Genomic DNA, 6,164 nt, shown 5'->3' with positions numbered 1-6,164 from the left:
AGAGCTATTTCAAATTTATTTAAATCCATGTGCGCTATGCTTTACAACAACTAGCAATTCCCAACGATTTCAAGAAGCAAGATGTTTTGCCAATAAAGTTATTTATTTATACACTTTATTTGTAAACCACAAATAGTAAAAAAAAAACAATGGACACAACAAAAATAAACTTAAAAAGTAGGATACAAAGGGCGGCCTTATCGCTTAGTAGCGATCTCTTCCAGGCAACCTTAGGATTAGGAAAACCAAGGGAAACCGATTGGTGGGGTGTATTATTATTATATACATACTTACGAACATTTACACACTAATACTTATCAAGATTACACACATAAAATACTAATAATAATAAATATAAAAAATAATAAACTAATATATACTAAAACATACTTAAATATGAGTAAGAGTCTTTATTGTTAAAGATAATGGGCTTTAACAGCATTTTTGAATATGTCTAGTGACCTTGACTGTCGTATGCTTATTGGGAGTGCATTCCATTAATTTAATACATTTTGACGACACTTTTTCATATACATAGATGACTCTCCTTACCCCTACCCTCCATATTTTGAAAGCAGCGTCAAAACGCCTGTGTTGATCAAAGATTAAAAATGACCCTGGGAATCACATAGCAAAAGCATAAATTCAACCCATAAGAGATTTTTTTGTACCAAACGATATTCATAATTTAATAATATCAGTAATAGACTTCCACTGCTGCATAAAGATTTTAGTTCAAGGATTCCGTTATACTAATTTCTTATGATTACCTGAAGAATGATGTTTAGATTGTCATTATATGACTGATGACATAGCTGTACGGTGATACATTTGCCTTGGCCCTATGGGAAAGAATTAAAAAAAAAATTTACATTATTTGAACTGTCAGTGTAAATGTCAAAGTCTTCACACGAATTTTCGAATTTATCTCACTATTTTCAGCTGAAGGTGGTGTTTTTATTGCGTCATAATTCTTTATTGAAGAAAATAATTCAAAAATGGGTAATGCAAGTGCTAAAGCTGTAGAAGTGAAAGTGCCCGAGCCCGTCGCACAAGCGACAGCAGAAAAACCAAAGCTAAAACCGTGCTGTGCGTGCCCCGAGACGAAAAGAGCCCGGGATGCCTGGTAAGGTTATTTTTTTCCATTTTCCCGCAAGTACTGCTTTAATAACATTACGTAATATAGTCTTATAAGCTTTTAAACTAATAATAAGGCTATTAGAAGCAATGCCTTGTAGTTTCAGAAATAAGTCCATTAAATTAAACAAACAAAATAAAAATTACGTTTTTTTTATTTATATAATAACTTTAATTGTTTATCACACATTGATAGTTATTATAAGCTTAACATTGTCTGAGGTGGTGGAGGGATAAACATCAATCTAATTCCAGGAAAACAATGATGTGAGCAGTAAATCTGAGGGAAAAGTCAACGTGGGGATCCTCTTTTTCACTGGGCTATTTTCTGCCCTGATCTCAATACATAATCCACATAGAGGGCTTCCTATGATGGAAAGATATTGGCTTAGTGCGCCTAGGGTTGAGGGGATATTAGACTTAATCAATCAATAGATTATAACAGTCCACCGCTGGATAAAGGCTTCAGCCATATGCCTCCACGTCATTGCATATAATCATCATGCTAGGCTTGCGGGCTTGTAATTGTAGCACACAGGTTCTTGCTGCCCATTCAAACCTAATACAAACCTGCAATAAGAAGAGGGGTGGTTATAATTATATTCTGATCTGCAGTCCAGACAAAGCATATTAGAAAATATTCTTTTATTTATATTATAAAAAAAAAACACCTGTTAGCTCCATCATAAACATAGTCATTCATCATTTGTTATTTGCTGAGTTTCTTGCCGGCTTCTGCTGAGTTTCTTGCCGGCTTCTTCTCGGTAGAATTTGCCTTCCGAAATGGTGGTAGAGTCACTACACACCAACAGACTTGACGTTTCAAAGGTGCTTGTATTAGGCCTACTTGAAATAAATGAATTTTGAATTTTGAATTTTGAAATTTTGAATTATTGTCTTTTACAGTATTATCGAGAATGGCGAAGAAAATTGTGGACCATTGATCGAAGAACACAAAGCTTGCATGAGGAAGATGGGTTTCAACATATAATTCATTATTACTTAATTATTATCAACTTAAAAGATTTATTTGTAACCACCAAAGTATCTAGCAAATTAAACAGATTGCTTTGAAAAAATATCTTTAATGATACCTCTTCTAGAATAACACTTCTATCTACTAGATTTTGTTTGTGATTTACCGTCAGGCTAGTTTGCAATCAAAAGCTTACTGGTCATAAAATTATACAAAGGTATAATGGCAGAACTATCCTTGTTGAAAAGGAACATAGTGGTACTATTCTAATACTGGTGTAAGGTGACACTATTCAATATCAAGTAACAAGTTGCTTAACATAAATTATATAATAATAAGATTATAGAGAAGAGCAGGACTCTCATTTGGATATGTGTCACTTTCACATTACACCTGTCAATCCTGTGTCAATCTGCTAAATTAAATCAATACTACAATGTTTATTTCCTATCATGCTCAGAGTTTAGATATTCTGGATTCTGGAAAAGTGTTGATGGTGTATCGAAACTATAACTCAAATAAATTGATTGTGCAAAAATAATCATGCCATTATTAATCTGTCATTGTTAAACAGAAAATATGTGTAATTTATTTATTATAGGAATAAGATTTGTGTACTTATGTTTTATTTTTTTTGTTTTAGTGCCTAACTTGTAAAAAAAAAATTCAATACACAGAATTTGGTAATACATCTGTGAAAAATACAAATATCATTATTTCAACTTGTACTGTTTCTTAAATTGAAGTATGCCAGTTTGTAACACTTTTACAAATGGTTTGGAATGCGGCTACATATAGGCAAGCTACTTTAAAAACTATTGATTTAATTGATATTAACATTCCAAGGACCCAAATTTAAGATTTTAATGAACCTACTAAAGAAATTTGACACCAAAAAATTCTCAACTTATTAATTACTGTTAATTAAGGTTAAGTTAAGATACAGTAGTTTGTAATTAAAAAAAAACTTTTTTAACTGCTTATATGCGAAAATCATGTGTATGACGATATACATGTTATACTTTAATAAATGCACATAGCCAAGACAAGCAGTCTGACCTGGTTTGAGAAGTGTGATGGGTCTTCTTCTTCGTCCAACCCAGCTGTGGGATAGTAATAATATAGCAGAATAAACACATAATTCTTGTGTTTCACTAAAACAGAATACCTAATAGTTCTTTTACTTGTAATGGTATTGATTTTTATGTTCTGAAGTGGTGGGAAAACTTATACCTGTCTTTTATTGCCTTTATTTAAACAAAAATCCTCTGTTTTAATTCCCGGCGGGATTTTAATCCGTTGTTTTGGAATTGTGCCATTTTTAATTGTATTGTCAATAATAAATATAGCGATATTTCCTTCAAGTGTAGTTAAACTTTTCACATATAAACTTACTTGTAACACTATCTAGTTGCTAACAATGATATATGTGCATTTAGAATTAAAACTATAGAAAATTGTGTTGTAAAGGATCTGCCATACTTTCAAAACGTAATTTATATTAATAATTAGTGTGTGTAAATAAAGTCATAGTTATCTAATTTTTGTTTCTCTTACTCTTACACTTAATTTTCCGTTACTTGCTAAGTTATAGAAGCTATCTATAGCTTAAAAAGTTTTGTTTTTCTAGTTATACTAGATACCTATTCTATGCAATGTTCTCTACCTATCTGTAAAGGTTCCGCCAAGATCAGATTAGTAGTACAGCCAATTATTGATTAATGTGGCATAACGTCGAAATATGCAATGTTTATTTACGCTCTGTCATATTAATAGCTCTCAGTTTATATGTCAAAAAACTGCATAACTATTATGTCTCGTTGGTTAATAAGGCCCATAAAATGAGAAGCTGCTACGCTCCTCACCGTTCGCATTTATTTGATTTGGTAAAGTTTTCGAACGTCCGTATATCCGCATGTCTAGTTAAAAATTAGGATGACCACTCAAAAAACACTAACTACTCCTCCGACTCCCTTAGCACTATCGAAATAAGCGCTAAAATACTGTTTATCTAATCTTACGTAAATACTGGTATCCATGGGTACAGTTATAGTTCTAACATGGATAAAATAAAACAAAAGATAAAGGTACACAGTTCTTTCTAATGCATCAGTCATTTGCGAGGCATGCTACTTTTTCTTAAGGTAAGTTCATAAACGGCTATTCAATAATTTTCGTTGAAAGTACAATTTCAGCGATGCGGTCTGAAGTTTAGCGATATTCCGTTTATATATAGGCTATATTTATTTCAATTGAAATGACGGCCGATTGGCGCAGTGGGCAGCGATCCTGCTTTGTGGGTCCAAGGCCGTGGGTTCGATTTCCACAACTGGAAAATGTTTATGTAATGAACAAGAATTTAAAACATTTTTCAGTGTCTGGGTGTTCATATATATATTATAAGTATTTATGTATATTATTCATAAAAATATTCATCAGTCATCTTAGTATCCATAACACAAGCTATGCTTACTTTGGTGGCTAGATAGCGATGTGTGTATTGTTGTAGTATATTTATTTATTTATTTATTTATTTAATTATATAGTAGAATACCGAGCATGCGCGGTTTCTTACGTACTTGCGCGGCTGGGGCAATTTGGGATTTTATTATTTCCGAATTTTCCTTGGCCGTGTTTAGTTTCCACCATGTCAAAGACGTGCCGCTAAGCGATTTAGTGTTCCGGTGTGATGGCGTGTGGAAACCGATCAGCGGTATGACTAACAGGTTACACCGAATACTATCTTAGACTGCATCATCACTTACTGCCAGGTGAGATTGCAGTCAAGAGCAAACTTGTAGTGGAATAAAAAACGATTATATATTTTTTTTTGATGATGCAAAACAACTCTCGTTATAAATTCGATAGCAATTCAGGTGTACACTTCGGTCGAGGCTAGTAACCAGGGTTATCGACAAAAAGGGTTCGGACCGTGCCACGTAGAAACCGATTAGGAGTATCGCCCATTAACTACTGAGACTGCATTATCGCTCAGCACCAGGTGAGATTGCAAATCGTAAAGTGTTTAATCTCGCTTATATTAAGTATCAATGTCGGTACTTAGATACTAGCACTATCAACAGTAGTATATATTTTTAACGACATCAATATCTATATACAATTAATTAAAGTGTCTTTCTGATGAATTAATGATTGTACACTATGTACACTGTTATTGTATACCAGAGAAAAAAGTTGTTACAGAGATGTAAAAATAGAGCAAGAGAGCACAATTTGGTGGCCTATCGCTACATAGCGATTTCTTCCAGGCAACCAAAGGCGTAAAAGGAAAAAAACATAGAAAAGAGGTAGGTGGTGCAAATATATATATATATATATATATATATATATAAATAAATACAAATCTGAGCTATGTTCGCCTGATCAGCATCATCATCAAATCAACCGATTGACGGCCACTGCTGGACATAGGTCTTTTTTAGGGCGTTCCAAACTCCACGATTCTGGGCCGCTTGTATCCAGCGGCTCCCCGCGACCCGCTTGATGTCGTCTGTCCACCTGGTTGGGGGTCGACCAACGCTGCGTTTACCTGTGCGGGGTTGCCACTCCAACACCTTGGAACCCCAACGTCCATCCGTTCTACGAACAATGTGCCCCGCCCATTGCCACTTCAGCTTCGTGGCTCGTTGAGCTATGTCGGTAACTTTAGTTCTACGGATCTCCTCATTTCTGATTTGATCACGTAGAGTAACCCGGTACTGAAGTTTCAACCCTAAAAACAGCTTCATGGGGGGCAACCCGCCATGCCTCTGCGAATATGAGAAAGATAAAACCGACGAAGTCGCGAGTACGTGCTTGTAAATATAATAACATTTTTACATTTTGTTTACACATACGAGTAACCGATTATCTCAGTTCGAACTTAGCGACGTGTCTGAACGCATTGAACTTTTAATTTAAATAAAAATTTTCAAAATGGACACTTAAATTAAGTTTAACTTAAAAACTTCAAATAATAATTTATAAATATTATTTAAGATTTAACTCTAAATTTCAGTGTTTAAAATTATGTTTATTTATTTAACTTTTT

Source organism: Pararge aegeria, chromosome 17 (genome assembly GCF_905163445.1).
Source record: "Pararge aegeria chromosome 17, ilParAegt1.1, whole genome shotgun sequence".
Classification (NCBI taxonomy): Eukaryota; Metazoa; Arthropoda; class Insecta; order Lepidoptera; family Nymphalidae; genus Pararge; species Pararge aegeria.
The sequence above is the reverse complement of the archived record's forward strand: the minus strand, read 5'-3'. Positions refer to the sequence as shown.